Source organism: Bidens hawaiensis, unplaced genomic scaffold (genome assembly GCF_021521415.1).
Source record: "Bidens hawaiensis isolate Kalapana, Puna unplaced genomic scaffold, B.hawaiensis_p1.1 tig00028232_1, whole genome shotgun sequence".
In the NCBI taxonomy this organism is placed as follows: domain Eukaryota; kingdom Viridiplantae; phylum Streptophyta; class Magnoliopsida; order Asterales; family Asteraceae; genus Bidens; species Bidens hawaiensis.
The window spans coordinates 64,828-85,623 of record NW_027494589.1 but is presented as its reverse complement, the minus strand read 5'-3'; the positions used below and the strand labels follow the sequence as shown (position 1 = coordinate 85,623).

Genomic DNA, 20,796 nt, shown 5'->3' with positions numbered 1-20,796 from the left:
AAACTTAATTAAAAAATGCACGTGCAAAAACGTACCCGAGAACGCTATTTCTATTGAAAATTTCATTCTCGATATCATGTATGTATAATTGAAAGAACTTTGGTTATGAACCAATTTCGGAAATAAAACTTCTCGTATGATAGTAGTTCTAACCCCACAGTCTAAATATAGAAGGAGCGTTACCTTTGTTAATATATTTATCAATTTACCACATATCGAAGGAAACGAGAACATTAAATTGTAACGATGGATGTTCTTCAAGAACTATGGTTTTCTAAGCTATACCATGAAAAAGATTTGATAAGTTACATGGGGCTTCTCGACTTTGTCATAATGACAACATAACAAACTACTTATTAACTCATTCAATTTTGTGAATATTTTGCTTCATCTGAGCATAGTTTTAGATTACATGTTTCTCATACAACGTTCTGATCACAATTGAAGGAAAAGTTAATGCTGACACAAATATTTCAAATTTAATAAAAGTTAGAAACATTTATAGGCCTAAGGGTGGCATGTCGAAGTGTTCACAATCTTTTTTTTTTTAAAGTTTAATAGTCAAGAGAAAAATAGTCAATTTGTCAAATCACGAACCTTTTGCTTATTTTCAAAAATGCTATTGAAAATAAATTTGTAACCCGAATCATGTTTAAAGTTCTAGTTTCATCCGTTTTACATTTTCAAGTCAACACTTTGAACCCGTAACAAATTTGACGATAAACCTATTTGCATTCTCAAACTTTAAAAATACTAAGATTTCCCATTTTTTACCCGCAACAAATTATGACCTAAATGTAGTTAACTTGTACCATACAATCTCTTTACCAACTTTTAACCCATAAAAATAATTTAAGTTTCACAAAAAACCCGAAACAATCATTGAAAAAAAAACTAAAAAAATAAATATGAAAAACTTTGTTATATCTGAAACTGATTGATATAAACTATAATTACGTTTTAACACACACACACACACACACATATATATATATATATGAAAAGTATATACCAGAAACCTCCTCCAGTAGTGAAAACCCTGGAAACTCAAAATGTGTGGTTAAGATTAGGCCACATCTACAAATCACTGTTTTTTTAATTCAATAATCATAAAGGTCATATTGGTCTTTTTGCATAGCTTGTCTAACTCCTCTTGTACCTAAAATCATATTTTTAAACACATTTTCTCCTTGTCTTCAAAACCCATAGTTTCTCTCACCCTCTCTCTCTCTCTTTTCGGTGGCTATATGCGGTGGTGGATCTGGTGGCTATATGCGCTGGCGGATTTGGTGTGTATGGTGGTTTTCCCCGAACGTTTATATGTCGTCGTCTATGGCGGTGCTGGTAGTGGTGCCAGAGATGCGGCGAGGAGGGGTGACGCTTGCGGTTTTTCGGCAACAATTAGCCGACGACGATTCCATTTTATCAGATCTAATCATGTTTCAACCCCGCCATTGTTCCCGGTAACCATCGACTTGTTGCACCCCCACCATTTTTTTTTCAGATCTGATCTTTTTTTGAATCTTATTCTTTAATCTAAGATTTTTTCTGCTTATTTTTTACTTTTAGTTTTACTGATATTGATAGGTGAAATCTGATGTTAAGAACTTAAATGAAAATCTTGAATGAAATCTAACTTGAAGAAAAATCTGGGTAGGTGAAATCTTTATTTCAAATATTCAATTTATGTCCATAATTTGTTGGTTTAATTTTGTCTTTATATTCTAGTTACAATTGTTATTTAGGGGTACATCTTTGTTGAATTAGGTAACAATGTTTTATAAATCTTGGGTTTTTTAACAACTCTTATCAAACTCACTATGCAAATGTTTTATGGCTGTTATTATTTTTTAAATAAGTTAGTAAATAGACTTTGATGAAGGAATGTTGGTGTTTAAGTTATGATAAATTGTTATGACTTTCTGATTTTACCAAAAAAAAGGATTTCGAACTTACCATCTAATAATGCTTGAGTTTTTTCGATTTGGGTGTTTTTTTTCATATATATTCACCCGAAAATTTTAGTGATTTTGTTGGTTAAACACAACGGGGTGTTATGCAAATAATTAAATCTATCATTTTTCTAATATGGGTAGTTGAAATTGATGTTATAAAACCATAATTCAATCAAAAATTATTTTTTATATCTTGCTGAACATAAATAACCTATGTTTTTTTTTGTTTTAAAACATATGTTTTTTTTTTCGTTTTTGAACATATGTTTAAACAATTAACATATGTTTTTTTTTATTAAAACAGTTAACATACGTTTTATATTACTTCCAGATCGGAAACCCGCTAAGAGATCGACTTGTGGTGGCACGGATTTTCAAAAAGTATGTTTTATAATATATGTGATGATGACATAAAGAAAAAGAGGAAGATGAGCTAATTGGATTGAGTTAAGATGAAAAAGAAATACATTTTTTTGAAAGAATGTTTTTTTTATATTGCAGTTCCTCCTAAATCATATGTTATTTTCGTAGTCACTTGGGGCCGGAAACATGTTGGTTGTCGATATTTTAAAGAAAAATAGGAAGTTGAGCTGAATTGGATTGAGTTAAGATGAAAAATAAATACATTTTTTTGAAAGAGTGTTTTTTTTTTTGTAAGAGAGAGTGTGTGATAGTGGCATAAAGTGTGTGGATATGTGTAGAAGAGAGAGTGTGATTGTGAAATAAAGTGTGGGGATAAAAGTGTGTGGGTATGTGTAGGAGAGAGAGATTGATTGTGATATATTTTAATTTTTTTAATAAAAATACACCCTTAAAAGTGGTGAATAGTTCTTTTAAGTCATATCAACTTTTTTACTTTTGATTTTTTTTCATGTTGACTATTTAAAAATTTAAATCTTTATTTTTTTATAGTTTTTTTATGTTAATAATATCTTATGAAAGAACAAGAAAGTTTAAAATTCTTATGATACACCATGTAACTCATCGTTTGACGGCCTACAATACACAGTCGCCGGAAAACAAATGAGCACAATAATTTAGAGATTTAAATTCTTTAATAGAAAATTTGTTGTTATTAAAATGAGATTCACAAATAAGGAGAAAGAAAGTAATTATGCCATAAAATAATAGATGTGATGATAACATAAAGTATTGGAATTGATGATGGCATATTTTATTTTTTTTATAATAAAAATACATCTTTAAAGGTGATGGAAAGTAATACTAGGGTCATATCACCTTTTTTAGTTTTGATATATTTTCATGATGACTCTTTCAATATTTCAAATCCTTATTGATTTATTTATAGCTTATTTTACGTTAATAGCATCTTCTTAATAAACAAAAAAGTTGGAGATATAGGATTTAAAATTTAATTTATTAGTAATATTGGTGAATTAGATAGATAGAAAAATTGGATAATAACATTTTCGGTACAAAAAAAAACAATACGTTTTTGCATATTTAAGAATATGAAGACAAACTTAACGTATGTTTAAAAAAACATACGTTGTTGCATATTAAAAACATACGTTTTTTCATGATAAAAACACGTTTCTTTTGACAACAGTAACATACGTTTAAAAAAACAAACTCTGAAGACAACCTTGCCTCGCAGTCTTTTTTTTTCTGTACAAATAAGTTGAAGATATAATACAAAATTCAAGATTTCTTTAAGAATCACAACAAAAACCAAAGAAAAGTTTAAATCATTTTATGGGCCAACGATAAAAAGAAAAATGAAGCTCTTTTTCTACTCTAAAATAACAAATTTCAAAAGATGTAAAATAATATCCAAATCTAAACAAAATTTCCAAGAATATCTTAAAAAAACTAAAGTACTAAAACGACCAGATCTGAACTTTGTCCATATAGTACCTTAAAATAGAAAAAAAAAACTAAAACGACGAGATCATAGCAGGTTTCATCCAAAAATTCTTGTTAAGAACTTTGTCAATATAAAATGTCCAGATCTGAACCTTTTGTTGAGGAAAATCACCGGATCAACTGGTAAACGATTGGCTTGCGACTTCCGGCAATGACGGTGGCCGTGAATCCGTTTTGTGGACTTGGATATGGGTTTTGGATCTTGGCTTCGATATGATTTGGATCGTGGTTTTGATGGAGGAAAACAGAACATGAAAGATGAAGGGAGAGAGAGAGAGAGAGAGTTTTGGTTGTGTGAATAAAAGATGAAGAAAGAGAGAGAAAGTTTTGGTTTGAATAATGAAAAGAGAAAGAGAGAGTACTAGGATTTGAGATGAAGGAAAAAGAAACATGACATGACATAAAGCAGAATATACAAAATTACAATGTTGCCCTTTTGTACATTTTTAATCTATTTTTTAATATGATAATATTATTTATTTTAATAATTCAATCTCAACCATTCATTCATCAAGATCAATGGCTACTATAGAGTTTCCGGGGTTTTCGCAACTGGAGTGGGTTTTTATTTTAACCCTTCCCTATATATATATATATATATATATATAGGGGATGGATCATGCGAGAAGTCACTTTATAGCGAGAAGTGCGAGGAGTAGATCTGGACCATTGATCATTTGTAATCAACGGTAGACAAATAACAATGGCATTTATGTAATAAACTCAAATTAAATATATGCATTAACTAAAAGAAAAGGGTATATTAGTCATATGCGATTATTGTTTACAACAAGTAACATATACATTTAATAGTCTTCTTTAATTCTTCCAAAGAATCCCTATGCAGAACCTTCAATTTCTTATTCAATCACGTTCATCCATTTACAAAAATTAACTATGAGAAGCTTCAGTCACTCTAGATGAATTTAAATCACACATTCAATATCCTAGTCACATTCTTCCATACACAAAAAGTCGATGAAACAGATTTCGAATCTAGGGTGAGTGTTGTTTGCTTTTCTTTTCGTTTGGAATTACTTAAATATCACGATTTTTGGATTCACCTGCATTCATAAATTGAATTTGATCATAAGTTTATTGATTCAATCATTGACTTGGAAAAAAAGACCTACGGCTTTTTGTATAATATAAATTGGGGGAAAATCATATGGTGTTCATTTAAACCTACACTAGTTAAGGTATGTCATTTATAGATCTTTGTTTACATCTCGTTTTGTGTAGGTACATATATTATTGCATACTTCATCTCGTTTTGTGTAGGTACATATTTTATTGTGTAGTTGCAGGTTTATCATTTACATATCTTTTTCTACAGTTACATCTCGTTTTGGTGTAGATACATATTTTATTGTGTGTAGTTAAAGTCCGTTTTGTGTAGGCGTATTTTTATTTTATTCGTCATAGTTGATCAATTAAGAGTTTTATATCATAATGTGTTTCGCTTTAAAGAATATTGCTATGCACTTTTGTGTTGCTACACTACTAACAATTTGATAAGCAATGCGAATATTCTGTAAAATATTTGTTAGTTTAAAACACGTATGTATAGGTGTTATATATGTATGTTATAGTTGGCTGTGAATTTGTGTGAATTTGTTTGTGTGGTATAATAGTTTTTTTTTTGTTGTGTATGATGCTCTGTATAGGTATTGTATCCATGAATAGTATATTCCTAATAGTTCTGATATGTGTATGAAAATATGATCTTCGGTTGTGTACCTTAAACATATGACAATTTAATTCTTCTTTGGCATAGGTAATTATTATATAAGTAAGGAACGTTACGAATTGTGTTATGTGCATGTGGCTTTTTATAAATGTAGGTCATTTTGGATTATAGTTGAAGTGGAATAGTTTTTTTTTGTGTAAATGGTATGTTGATATAGTGCCATTTGTGTAGGGTATTTTATCAGTTGTTACCGTGTTGTATTTAAGTGTAAGTTATTTTATAAAAGTTGTATACCAAAGTAATTCATTTTGTTTTGCCTTGAAAACAGATTTGAAGACGGTTGGCGTTTGAAAGTACAAACAACATAGGGGATGCTTTGGTTAAAAACAGGATTTCACGCGCGGTGAAAGGCGATAAAAACGGAATGAAAATAAGAACATTTGATATTATGTTTCCCCATTATATTTAAATTATGTTTTTATGTAAGCTAAACTACGTGGTCAAGTGTTTATGACCCGTTTATGGAATTTGGATAAAGTTTGCCCTGTATATTTTGTTTGAAAAATTGTTCCTACACTACAAAAAATTGTTCATACACTTCAACAAATTATTCCAACACTGCAACAATTGTACCTACACTGTAACAAATTATCCCTACACATCAACAAATTGTTCATACACTACAAAAAATTGTTCTCACAGTACAATAGATTATCCCAACACTACAACAAATTGTTCCTACACCATAACTAAATTAATATGAAATAACAACAAATATTTTACATGTGGTTTTGTCTGTAGCACATAATGAAAGAAAAATATTAAACCTAAAAGTTTATGAAGTTCACATGTTTAAATAGAATTGAAATTCATCTTTCATGTTAATGTATTTGATCACGTTACCAAAACGTTTTTTAATTTGAATAATACTTTGATTTAGAAAAAATTTCAGTTGATTAGAAATAAAATAAAATAAACCAAATCTAAAAACATAATTCGTACAAAAGTCCTAATAGTATGATAATTAGTTTTAAAATCATTTAAAAAATAATATAACCTTGCTTCTAACTAAAAATTGAATTTTTCTCCAGACAATATGAGATGTGATATTTTCGAATATGAATATAGAATAAATATGTTGAATCATATTATTTTTTGTACTGTTGACATCATGAAGCTTCTAAATATAGAGGAAATCGACTTATTATAATGAAGAACAAAATCAGTTATAATAAAAAGCAAATCAAATATTAAAACAATGAATTGAAACTCCTAAATAATAATTACTTACCATAATAATAAGCCTGATTATTTTACTAATATACCCTCATGTTTAAATAAACATAAAATATACTGAAAATTGCGATTGGTTATAATCTTTTCTCGCATTTCTCGCACTAAGAATGACTTCTGAAATGAATCTAATCCTATATATATATATATACATATATAGTTTACTAAATTAAAAGAAAAAGTAAATAAATGGATTTAAAACATATATTTATAATTTATAAATTTATATGACAAATTATAATAATAATAGATAAATGGATTGATTTTAAAAAAATGGATCGACTTTTAAGCATATATTTATAATTTAATGATTAAAAAAAATACTTTGATTTTAAAATTGTCTTCTGCCCTATTTGTTCCTAAATTTTCTACCGGCCTTTGTTCAATTAGTCAGATTACTAAGCAAAACAATTGTTATGCAACCTTTTACCCAACTCATTGCGTCTTTCGAACTAGGAACAAACCGGGTAATTGGTACCGGTTTTGAATCGGGAGATCTCTACCTTATGTCTCCACCGTCACACCCCATAGCAAACTTATGCGATTCCACTGTCAGGGAGGCTCATTGTCGGTTAGGCCATCCTTCGTTAGCGGTTTTGAGGCAAATGAGACCAGATCTTTCTATTTCTAATGATTTTCATTGTGAGTCATGTGAGCTTGGTAAACAAAAACTACGATCTTATCCCCCAAAAGTGTCAAAACGAACCGATTTTTTATTTGAACTGGTGCATTCTGATGTATGGGGTCCTTCTCGTGTTAAATCCACATTGGGTTTTCAGTACTTCGTCACTTTCATTGATGATTATTCTCGCGCTACTTGAGTTTATCTTTTGAAAGCTCGTAGTGAAATTAATTCCATTTTTCGCGAGTTTCATTCTTATGTCCAAAATCAGTTCAACACATCCATTAAAACCCTACGCACTGATAATGCAACAGAATATTTCTCTAATAAATTTTCTACATACCTTAAAACACATGGCATGGTTCAAGAGTGTTCTTGCCCGTACACGACTCAACAAAATGGTGTTGCTGAACGAAATAATCGCCACTTATTGGATATCACACGAACACTCATGTTGCAGTCTTATGTTCCTGATAGATTTTGGGGTGACGCTGTTCTTACAGCATGTTATCTCATAAATGGTATGCCCTCATCTGTGCTTGGTCAAACCCCGTTTTCTGTCTTGTTCCCTAAAGGGACTCCCTATCCACTCATGCCAAAAATTTTCGGGTGTGTAGCGTATGTGCATGATCATCGTCCGGGTCTTAGTAAACTTGCACCCCGAGCCATTTGTTGTGTCTTCCTTGGTTATTCTCGTGTCCAGAAAAGGTATCAGTGTTACCTTTCATGAGTCATGTTCTTACTTTCTCGAGCCTTCCACTTCAGTTTATGACTTGTTTCCGAGACTGATATACCCGAGTCACACATTATCCCCACCTATCCTGTGCCAGTGCCCTCCACCCATCCGGACTCTGAAGCCACAGTTCTGGTCTCTGTTGATTCTGACCCACCGACAGAACCTCCGCCATTACTTTTCACATATGCTAGGCGGGGTAAGGGTCAAATAACAGAGACACATGATTCACAACCGGTCCGTAACTCCGGAATGTCCTCAGCTCCTCCGCCTGCATCCGAGCAATCTACACCCCTAACTGATACATCATTATCCGATACTACCCCCAATACACCTGCATATCACCCTCCTGGTGCACCATTGCCCGATATATCTATTTCCATTCGCAAAGAACCATGACACTGCACCCGTTATCCTATTCAAGATTACGTTGGCTACTCTCACCTATCTCCTGAGGCTCATGCCTACACCACTACCCTTGATTCCTACCTGATTCCCAAGAATGTGACAACAGCTCTCGCTCACCCAGGATGGCGATAGGCTATGGAAGAGGAACTTGGGGCCCTTAGATCTAATCATACATGGGATCTTGTGACGCTTCCTGTGAGGAAGCGTATTATTGGTTGTCGTTGGGTGTTCACACCCGGATGGTTCTTTACATCGCTTGAAAGCACAGTTGGTCGCTAAGGGGTATCCTCGGGCATATGGCATTGACTATGATGAAACTTTCTCCCCGGTTGCTAAAATGTCATATGTCCGTATCTGTATTGCCCTTGCTGCCATTAATCATTGGCCGCTCCATCAGCTAGATATCAAGAACACCTTCCTTAATGGTGTTCTTGAGGAGGAGGTTTATATGGAGCAGCCACCAGGTATTATCGTCGAGGAGGAGGCCTCAAAAGTTTGCAGGTTACGTCGTTCTCTGTGTGGTCTTAAACAGTCTCTCATGGCATGGTTTGGTCGATCACTCTGTCTTCTTTATACACCAAAAGGCCAACGAATTATTGTAGTTGTTTAGGTGGACGATATCATAATCACGGGTGATGATGAAGTTGGGATTACCGAACTCAAACAGTTTCTTCAGACTAAGTTTTAGGTTAGCGACTTAGGTCGACTGAAGTACTTTCTGGCATAGAGGCATCTCGCTCTCCACAAGGAATACTTCTCTCTCTCAACGGAAGTATGTCCTTGATATGTTGACCGAATATGGCTTACTAGGCTGCAAGCCAACTCTGATGCTTCCTACAAAGAAGCTCCTCTCAAAGTAAGGGGATCCAATGAAGGATCCAGAACGATACAGACGATTGGTTAGTAAACTTAATTATTTGACTGTCACACGACCAGATATTTCCTTTACTGCCAGTGTTCTTAGCCAATTTATGGCGGCACCATACACCGGTCACTGGGATGTTGCCCTTCGTATCTTAAGATATCTTAAGACCTCACCAGGTTTCGGTATATTATATTCCGATTAGGGTCACTGCCGTGTGGGTGCCTTCACAGAAGAAGGAGATGATCGGATATCAGGGTTTTCAGACGCATATTAGGCAGGTTGTCCGATCTCTCGACGATCTACCACCGAATATTATGTGTTTGTTGGTGGAAATCTTGTATCATGGAAAAGTAAGAAGCAACACACGGTATCCCGGTCGAGTGCCGAATCGGAGTATAAAGCCATGGCATATGTAACATCAGATATGACATGAGTACATCGTCTTCTCATAGAGCTAGGGGTTGTTTCTAACGACTTGATGCGGTTATACTGTGATAGTCAATCAGCTATTCACATAGCCAAGAATCAAGTATTTCATGAGATGACAAAACATATTGAGGTCGACTGGCAGCTTATCAGAGATCAAGTAGTAGGCACACAAACAGATCCTCCATCCATTCAACCAGTTCATGTGAAGACAAACTTTCAGCTAGAAGACATTATAACTAAACCGCTCCCGAAAGCTCAGATAGATCTTATTTGTAACACGTTGGGCATGATTAACATCTATGCTCCAACTTGAGAAGGAGTGTTAATAATATATTTGTGTATTGGGTTATAGCCCATCATGTGGTTAGCTAGAAAGCCCATGGACCCAGTTTTGGTTACAATTAGGGTTTCCCACTTATATATATAGATTTACTCTCTTTGTATATTTCACTCATTCAATAAACATCCATTTCATTACATCATTCCTTTTTTTTACATAAAGCAAATAAGAACGCAATGTAAACATAAAGTAAGATGAATGGATACAAATTTCTACCTCCGCGTGGTTATCGTACCCAAGCAGCTTGGCTTGTTCCGATCTGAGTTCTAGGATTTGCTCGATAATCGGAGAATTATCCAGCTCTCCAGATGAAGCGCGGGTTATATACGCACGGTATATCTCCTCTCTTAACTCACGGTTCTTGGCATGTTTCATGACTGCCATAAACATTGGATCATCGATTGTAATCACCCACGACCCATTTTCAGAACTAGCGTTTTCATGACCCTAAATTCAATATATATTATAAAATTAAGACAACTAGGAAACTAGTGTTTTATTATTACAAAAACTAACAAGATTATATTTTTAAATAAAAAATAGCAAACATGAATAACAATATTTTTTTAGGACCTTAAATGTGGCGGTTCGTGCAGCCCAACCAAGAACCGTACCCGGAAATCCTTTTACTGCCTTTTTATCTGTTATTAATTTAGCAAACTTCTTAATGGCATCCATCACGTTCTTATCAAACTTTCGTGAAAGTTTAATCAACTCCTTTTGAATCCTGTTGAGTTCTTCTCTCTTAGATTCTTCAAGAGACACACCACCAAGAACAACAGCCTCCTCTATTGATGCTGCAAATTCACAGATACATATTAGGATTAAACAGAAAATAATTTTATTTTTTTTTTATTTTTTTGTAATAAAGGATTAGAATCAGTGGCAATATCATTATTACCTTGAGTAATGTCAAACATGTTCATGCATTCTGTCATCTCAACCAAGCTCTCAAAGCTAAAGTCATCTAAGTAATGATCGTTGAAGTTATCATATTGATTATATTCATATTCGTCATCAGCATATGAACACCCTTCAAAAGAATCATGAGGACGTTTTATATATTTAATTTTCTGTGAACATCTTTTCCCTGAGTCTCCTTTTAGATCAAGGTGCAAGCACCGACGAATGTCAAGCAATTCAAGGTGACAACCACCATCCAGAATGGCCTCTAACCCAATGTTTGTAACGTGACATTTGTCAAATTCGGGTCTCGATTTGTATTCGTTTTATAATCTTTTATTATGTAAACCGGCCCGTTTTGTAACCCAAAGCTTATGATATATAAAATATAGGATTTTTATGTTACCAAATCATTCCCATTTGTTCAATTTGAAAAACCCTTTTTACGGATTCGAAAACGCATTTAAAACGAGCAAAATACATCAAAAACGAACTTTCGGACGCGAAACGAACCACTAGACGAGCTGGGCCACCCCCCCCCCCCCCGGGCACGCCGCGCCGCGCGGTCAGGGGCTAAGAGGAGCTTGCGCGGCGCCTAGGGAGACCTGCACACTATTTTGGGTTTTGTTTGTTGTTTTGTGTTTTGCTTGTTTGTTTAACCAATCTATTCTCATGCAAACGTAAAAGAGAACCTTGCAAAGGAGCTTTGACCCTTACCCTATATATACACACCCATCTCTTTCATTTTTACACTTGCTACATCTCCAAATTCTCTCTCAAAAACTCCATAGTTTCAAGGTTGTTATTTTCTTTATGTTCTTGAAGGTTTGGCTTCCAAATGTCAAACCAAGTTTAATATTTCATTCTAACTAACTTATATAGTCTTACTAACACTTGAATATGGTGGTACAACATATATATAATACACACCCCTTTTTACCTTTGGTAGTTACTTTTCCGACTCCGGTTGGTTAAGTTTCGGACTTCGTAAGGCAAGGCTTCATGTAGGACTTCCGTGGTCCTTGATATATGTACACGTATATAACTTGTTGCACATATTAATCTTGTTTAACGTATGCTATTTTTAGTTTGTTTGTCATATTTATGAAGTTCCATGGTGGGGGTTTGTAGAGACTAACCTCTGTTTAACCGTAAATTGTCCAAACCGTGAACCGAACTTGCTTACTGGTTTTTGTTAAATAATTGTTTTAAACATGATTTATGTTAGATTTAAGTTTCTAAAATCATTTTTACAAGTTATTTAATATTTGGGCATGTGGAACCCATCAAGGAACGTGTTGTGAGATGGAACCCGAACCAAACCGAACTTTCGTTTAAAAGACTTTATTGTTAACTTTTTGGTTGTAAACCTTATGTATTTTCATTTGTACATTATTATGCAAGTTCTTGGTTATATGGGCAAATGGAAACCATCAAGGAACGTATTGTGAGATGGAAACCGAACCAATCCGATTTTTACTCGCTTAAGACACACAAGTGTGTTTTAGCTATCAAGACTTGTATGTTTTTTTAAAAATAGTTTACAAACTGATTTTAATTATTTTCTTAAGTACTTGAAAATGTTGGATCCAACTTGATCTCTTAACATAGTTTGGACCGACAAAACCGAACACTCGCTTAACATGTGTTGTTAGTTCTAAAACAATAGAACTACATACTTTGTTAAGTCTTAATAAGTTTTATTGAGTTATCTCATAACATTCATTATTTTGGAAAGTTGACTTTGGGTTTGACCAATTATCAAGACCCGAACCAACAACCCAAACACTCGTTAAAGACCCGTTTTAGTATCTTTGTCCCAAAGGAACTTGCATTTAGCATTTTCTCACCTTATTACTTAACATAGGTTAAGTAAATATTAAGGTTAGGTACTTTAACCCGGTTTCGAGCAAACTTACGTTTTTAAAGGGTTATTATTATAAACTCTTAAATAGTTACATTATAAACCTTGAACTTTAATTGTTTATTTTTTGCAACAATTATTTTATTTAAAGATCTTCAAGACAACCTTTCTAAATCCAATACTTTCTTTTATTTAGGCTTCATACGTTAACTCGTCGTTCCGGAAAATCTTCAAATTACCAACTTTTCAAGTTTATTACTTGAACGTGAGTAACTTCATACCCCGTTTTCTATCTTTTGTTTTGGGGGTGACATTTCATCTTATCTAAACCAAATGTTTTATACTTGGGTCTTAAACCACAAACGCTATTTGTATACCTTACTTAAATAAATGCTCGATTTGGTGTTCTATGATTATATGTCTATGTGTTTATCGCTTTCGGTTGGTGGAACTATAAATCCTAGACTATTTGGCATCCCCTTATAGCAAGGTGTCGCTAACGTAAATCTATTAGCGATTTTGTCTATTTATCCAAGTTATTGCTCTTATTTATTGTTTTGTATACAAGTTTTGTGGCTTTTCTTATTATATACTTGTATATTCAAACTTATGAATTGCTCACCAACCTTTGTGTTGATAAACTTTATTTTATGAAATGTTACAGATTTGCATCTAAGTTGATTTGGAGTTTGGAGAAGAAAACGTTACAAATACCTTTAGGATATTAGCAAAAATGAACAATATTTTATTTGCTACATTTTGTTACATGTTGTTGTATTTGACTTATGAATATTTGATTATGTGACATTTTTAATGTTGTGAAATGAAATGAGTTTGTTAAATATTGTCGCTTTAAATAGTGTCATGCGTTTATAGGCAATCGTTGCACCCCGAGTTAAATTAAAGCCTTTGGGTGCCTCCTCACTCTAACCAATTGGACTAGAGATCATTGACACGTCGCATTTGAGATTCATTTCCATATAAGTCGTCACGTTACGTTTGTCACGGAATATTATATACCTGATGAGGATACAAGGGATTGGATGGTGCGAGACTCACTTTTGTCACCGCAATCTCTAATGATTTGATCATCAACGCAAAAGCAAGGAAACAAAGAATACTCTATAAACGGGTTTTCTTCTGTCAATTGCATTTTAATTGTCTATATGGCAGTCAATTAGCCTGAAAACATACTCACCTGCGATTTCAAATTTAACCGATTTCACATAAGAATTTGTATGTATTAAAGTTGGTTTAACAACAATCGCGTCTAACAATAGGATTAGCGGTGGTAGCATTAGTACGTACCTAAAACTCCTCATCAACTGTCTTCCACAAGACATAAAAAATTGTATTTACCAAATCTCATTCCTTAACATCTCCATAGAATAAATACCATACCCAATCCCTGACTGCACGACCTTGTCCACGTGGCATTTTCTTTGACGCCAGATCTTCAACATCCTTGAGCTGATAATAGTGAGGCGCTATTTCCACAAGCCACTCGGGTTTCAACTCGCTCACTTGTCGCATATACTCCTTGGTCGTCAGCACTAGCTCGTGGTATACCACCCACCTTGGAAGTACCTTAACAAGCATAACCAAAACAATAACAAGATTAATAACCAGCACACACATCTTACAAATCAAATCCTTTAAACAAACTTTATAACATAAACAGAAACTAACCTGAGCTAAACCAGGGCTGGGGTGAATATAAACCGTCTGAGGATGTTTAACGGTTCTGTAAGCACCATTCTTTTGCATCTTTGCTGAGGGAAGTAACCTAGAAAACATAAAGAACGGGTTTAGTAAACAATAACGGTTTTATTTTAACTTATAAGTACTCTAAAGAGTTTTTGAACAACCTGAGGTTATGGCCTTCTTAATCGCTTCCAAATCTCCCGGGTTTGATGTTAACCCGATCTCAACTCTTTCTAGAAGCCCCTCCAACTGATCTCTTATGTCTCGGGCCCGTTTCATACTCCTGACCTGGATGTAATTCTCATAGCACCACTGAGTAGAAAAGTTTGTTTCTCTCCACGAACTGTAAACCTGTAATGGTTACATTTTATAAAAAATATGAACGTTTTATAAATTATAATACGAGCGTATGTATTTAGTACTTACCAACATACACCTTAAGCAGTGCGATGTGATCTCCAACATTACCCATTTGAAAATTCAAACGCGCATTATCTGCATGAACTTGTTTATCTTTCGGACGATAGAATATGGAACTTCCGATCGACAGCATGGCAGCAATTGAAATAATCTCATCCGAGCATTGATATTTCTCAGATGCAAGGATCATCTTAGATAACATAGGGTCAAGCGGGAACTCGGGTGGCTGAGTGACATGAATCTGAAGAGCTGTGACAATTGCAGCATCCAAGTAATCAGCTTCGGGTGCTTTGGTGTAATTTATTTCTACAGGAAATCGCCTTCCGGGAATTTTGAAAATTGGGGCAGAATCGAAGTAGTTGCTGAATTTCTCGGCATCGAGAGTGGCACTTGAGATGAGCAGCTTGAGGTCGGGACGAAACCGAGTTATATCCTAACAAAATAAAAACGGATATGCGGGTCAAATTATGTATATAGGAAACTTTCTATAAACTCAAAAAATGATAGAAAACATGTTAGGGTTCGAGATTTAAAAATATACCTTATTTTTATCCCAGAAGAAGAGGCTTCATGGAGATATTGTGGAAGTGGAGATATTGTGGTATCTGAGTGGTCTTCCCAGAACCAGTCTCACCAACAATGACAAGAACCTAATAAAACATTAATCAGATACAAACCCAAAATCATAAGCAAACAATTTGGTAACAGAAAACAACCAACATGTAATGAAAAGAGTTCAAGTAGACCTGATGATCTTCAACAGCTTGGAGCAGTGACTCCCAACAGCTTGAAACGTTCAGCAACCGCTCTTGAACCATTCGGCAGGAAGTTCGTTTATGTTCGTTAGTTAATAAATGAACAAACACGAACAAGAAATTTTGTTTGTTTAGTTAAAAGAACGAACATGAACAGAGGTTGCGTTCGTTCATTTGTGTCCGCGAACTTCCGGTAATGTGTTCGTTTACGTCCCTTTGTTGATGTTCGTTAGTTGAAGGTATGTTTTATATATTTTCTTATTTTTTTATCTTTAATAACAAACCTAACATTTAAATTCCATAATTTTATTGTTTATGTTAAACTCGTTTCATTAAAAGGTTTGTTTGTTTCATAAAGTCTTGCTTCAACTAACAACAAACCTAACTTGTGCATCGTTGACATTATCAGAATAAAACCGCTAATTGAGAGATGATTATGTTTATGATTATCATCTCAGGTGTTTAACTTTATATTTAATTAAGGTAATTATGTCTAATGTTTTGGTAGATGCTTGTTTGAGTTCGTGAACAAGTTTAATGCTAAAAAATCGAACATGAACAAGGCTTGGTATTTGCAAATGAATATAAACTGTACATCTCTGTATTTTCAATAAGCAGTTAAACTAAGCAATTAAAGTTAAAAGCTTAAACTAAGTTAAGCAGCATTAACAAGTAACATCTTTCACATTTAAAGAACACATATAATGCAGCCAGCTTATATAGGCTATAAAACTCTTAAATAGCAAATGCAAAGTGTTTCAAAACACAAGTTCTAAACTAGATCATTCACCTAATATGTCAGTATAACAATTTATATATACATCAAACAATACACATCAGATGCAGGTTAAGATCATCAACCAAATAGATGAAAGAATAATAATAATAATAATAATAATAATAATAATAATAATAATAATAATAATAAGGTGAGCGGCATACGCCTTCACAAACTCATGAGGTGAAACGTCTTTCACGGTTCACGCCCTCTCCATTTTCAGGCGGTCCTACGGCGGCACACGACGACGGTGGCTTGGGTTTTGTGTAGAAGGGTTCCCGGTGGCGTGTTTGTGAATGCAGGTTGCACCACTATCGCACCATATGATATTTGGGCTTTAAGACCTGTTTTCCTGAAGTCCAATAAAAGTATGCTATCATTTGCCTTTGAGTTAATTCATTTTTGTGAACGTGTGATTATTATATTACTAGCTTTAGTATCGTAGGATTTTGTCAAATATTAAAAATAAATAGGATAATTATTTGAAAATAAAAGGATAATTAAAGATAATGAGACCTATAATACAATCAATAACAGTTTAGAGTATTAAATTTACATATTTGAGTAAATCTCTTATATATAACATTTGTTATTTTTTTAAGGGAAAATACCGTAAAAAACCAACCAACTTTTTGTTTTTTCTCATAAAAGTCCTTCAACTTTTTTATTGAATGTAAAAGTCCTTATACTTGATTATTTTGAACAAAATCATGAAATGACCTACGATATCCAGTTTTGATGACCAGCTAAAATGATTTATTATATAATAATAATAATAATTTAATTGAAAGAAATATATGTTTTGACAAAATCATCCCCACCTACCTCGATCACTTTCACCACCGAAAAACCACATACCTCCATGGTCCAGACACTGAGACACCTACTTCCCCACTATTTTCTCTCATTTTCTAGTCATCGCCACTAAATGATTTTAATCGAGTAATTCGAATTTCATTGTTTCAGTAAATGGGGTTTTAATTTTGCCCAATTTCAGTGTTAACGAACTAGTAACCGGTGGCTATTACAATTTACACCGGTCATAAAACTCGGTTATTCACTTCATGCGATGATGAATCTTGTGTTCAATGTTGGTACGCTTTAAATCAAATTCTCCCGGATGGAAACATTATTGGTCGGCCGGGGAGCTTACGGTTCCGAGTTCTTCGCAAGAAACCCTACCGGTTATTCGTCTTTGTTAAACATGTTTAATCTCACTTTTGTTGACGGCGGAGCAAAGGGTTGCTATTGGTGGAATTCAAGAATTTAAAAACCCATTATTTCATTATATTTGAAACTATTAATAGAATCAATGTTGAAGGTATGACGAATGCGTAAGCCGGAGTTTGTGACCAGGTGGGTTGTCGATGAGGTTGGTGACGGGAAGTATGAGGGTTTCACGGTGCTGGTGGTGTAGGATTGTAGGTGAAGTAGGAGAGGCATATATTTCTTTTAATTAAATTATTATTATTATATAATAAAGACAAAATGGCAAAACACGTCCTTTATGTTTGGTCTGATTTTCAGTAGACGTCCTTTATCGAAACAAATAGCAGAAGACATAATTCATGTATCAAATTCCTTTCAACTTACGTCCTTTGACACTAACCCAGTTAAAATTTTCCGTTAACTTTGATCATGTGCTTTGCACATGAGGGTAGTATGGTCATTTTACGCCTTTAAGGATTGTTTGTGTAATTAGACTAAAGATTTGACCTTTTGTGTAATAATCATCTTCTTCATCACCATCCAACTCATCACCACCATTCAACACCATCAACTCCGCCCACGACCATCCAACACCATCAACTCCGGCCACGACCATCCAACACTATCAACTCCAGCCACCATCGCCGCATACCATACCACCATCAACTCCGGCCACCACCAAATCCATCTCTATAAACTTTGGCCACCACTATACCACCACCGGCCATTAAGCCACCATAACCAAATCCATTTCACACCAACTCCGGCCACGACCATTCAACACCAAATCCATCTCGTCGCCGCCTACTCTGCACCCTCTGTTTTTCCTAGATCTCGTCACACCCACCATTAAGCCACCATAACCAATCAAGGATTCCACCATGTACAGATCTAGTTTGAATCCCTAATCCATGCCCACACATGTTTTGAACCCTGATTACCACCTGAAACCACCAATGTCGCCGCCTTTAAACCCCCACTTGACCACCATCATCGTCTTTCAAATCTACGTCTCCACCACCACCACCACCTGTCATCTCTCTCCACTACCATCTACGGAAACCACCACCCCAACCAACAAATAAGCACCACATCTCCCATAGTAGATCCATGATATACTTACCCGATTTCACCCACTCCGACGAAAACCCACTTCCCAAATTTCCCGATTCAACCGTTGATTACACTTATGATATACCCGAAGATTTCTTAGCCTTAATTTACTAGTTTCTAAACTCCGGTTATATTCTCGGCCGCCACCACTGTTTCCGACGAGGTTTGTGTGTGTGTGTGTGAGAGAGAGAGATAGGTGAAGATTTGCAGGAGAGAGAGAGAGAGAGAGAGAGAGAGAGAGAGGTGGGTGGGTGGGGGTGGGGGTGGGTTTATCTTATGTAATTTTATAATATTTTTAGTTATTAAATAATAATGTAAAATGACCACACTACCCTCATGTGCAAAGCACATGATCAAAGTTAACGGAAAATTTTAACTGGGTTAGTGTCAAAGGACGTAAGTTGAAAGGAATTTGATACATGAATTATGTCTTCTGCTATTTGTTTCGATAAAGGACGTCTACTGAAAATCAGACCAAACATAAAGGACGTGTTTTACCATTTCATGATTTTTAGCGGGTCATCAAAACCGGTTATTGTAGGTCATTTTATGATTTTATTCAAAATAATCAACTATAAGGACTTTTACATTCAATAAAAAAGTTGAAGGACTTTTATGAGAAAAAACAAAAAGTTTGTTGGTTTTTTACGGTATTTCCCTTTTTTGGGGTAACTTACACTAACTTTTAAGTCCTAATTGCATAATTATTAAATTCCGGTTATTTTGGTTATGGAGAAAAGATCAAATAAGAAGTTAGATTATCCTAAGAAGGCTAGGAAGGAGGGTATTTTTGTCTAATACCTTAATATTGAAAACCCACTTAATTTAATTTCAAAAACCCACTTAAATTTTCACTTATCTCCTACAACCACCACCGCCCACCGCCACCCACCGCCACCACCTTGCCGGAAAAGTCTTCGGAAATTTCGTCGGAAAATAAAACACTATGAAAAACACAATGAAAAAGACACAATGTAAAAACACAATGGAATAAAAACTATGAAAATAAAAACACAATGACAAAAACACAATTAAATTACAAAATGTAAAAAAACACACTGCAAAAAACACTATGAAAAAATAAAACACACTTGTATAACACAATTTTATAAAACACAATTTTGTTAAAACACACTTTGTAAAAAATCCACGAAATTTTTTTTATTTTTATATAGCAATATGGTACTCATATAAAAGATAAAAAAACACTCGTTATTATGGTGAAATTGTTTTGAAAAAAAATGTCGTATAAAAAAATTATGGGCGTTTTAAAATGATGGGGTATTTGACATGTGACTTGCATGTGGAGAGAGAAAGTCAACAAATGTGTTATCCATATTATGCCCTTACCCTTGTTTTACACTTTATGTTCTCTCTAATCTAATCTCAACCATTCAATTTTTAAAATGAATGGACAAGATTATTTTTTATCCTTAGAAAAATTAATCTTCTTATTATAACTCAACTCTTGGTTATGAACTTGATGTTTTATATCATGCATGTATATATAATGTAGTTATTTTATATTGTGTAAAACCTATTTTAGGTGTATGTTTTGATATTTATACCCATATTGTATGTATCATACCAGTTCCGAAAAAGTAAAATTACTATTTTGGTGCTTGCTTTTGCTTGTTTAATACAATACCGCCAAAGTATAATTACTTATAATTTTAATAATTAAATTCTACTAGTATTACGACCCCGCGTTGCGGGGGGTTGTGAAACCATCTAAAGACAGCCATGACACGAATGACGTTGTATAGATGCAGATACGTGTCAAGAAGTCTATAAAACATTGAAGATATGCATTTAGTCAAGCAATATA

At 34.2% G+C, this 20,796-nt stretch overlaps 1 pseudogene across 1 annotated transcript; it reads right to left on the bottom strand.

Annotated features, from left to right (window-relative positions):
• Positions 1-14,301: 14,301 nt before the first annotated feature.
• On the bottom strand, positions 14,302-18,543 carry LOC143576513 (pre-mRNA-splicing factor ATP-dependent RNA helicase DEAH1-like; annotated as a pseudogene). The gene is made up of 5 exons (XR_013142965.1): positions 18,508-18,543; positions 15,130-15,546; positions 14,858-15,044; positions 14,679-14,775; positions 14,302-14,576 (listed from the first exon to the last, which is right to left on the bottom strand). The product of XR_013142965.1 is annotated as a pre-mRNA-splicing factor ATP-dependent RNA helicase DEAH1-like (transcript).
• Between the last annotated feature and the right edge of the window lie 2,253 nt (positions 18,544-20,796).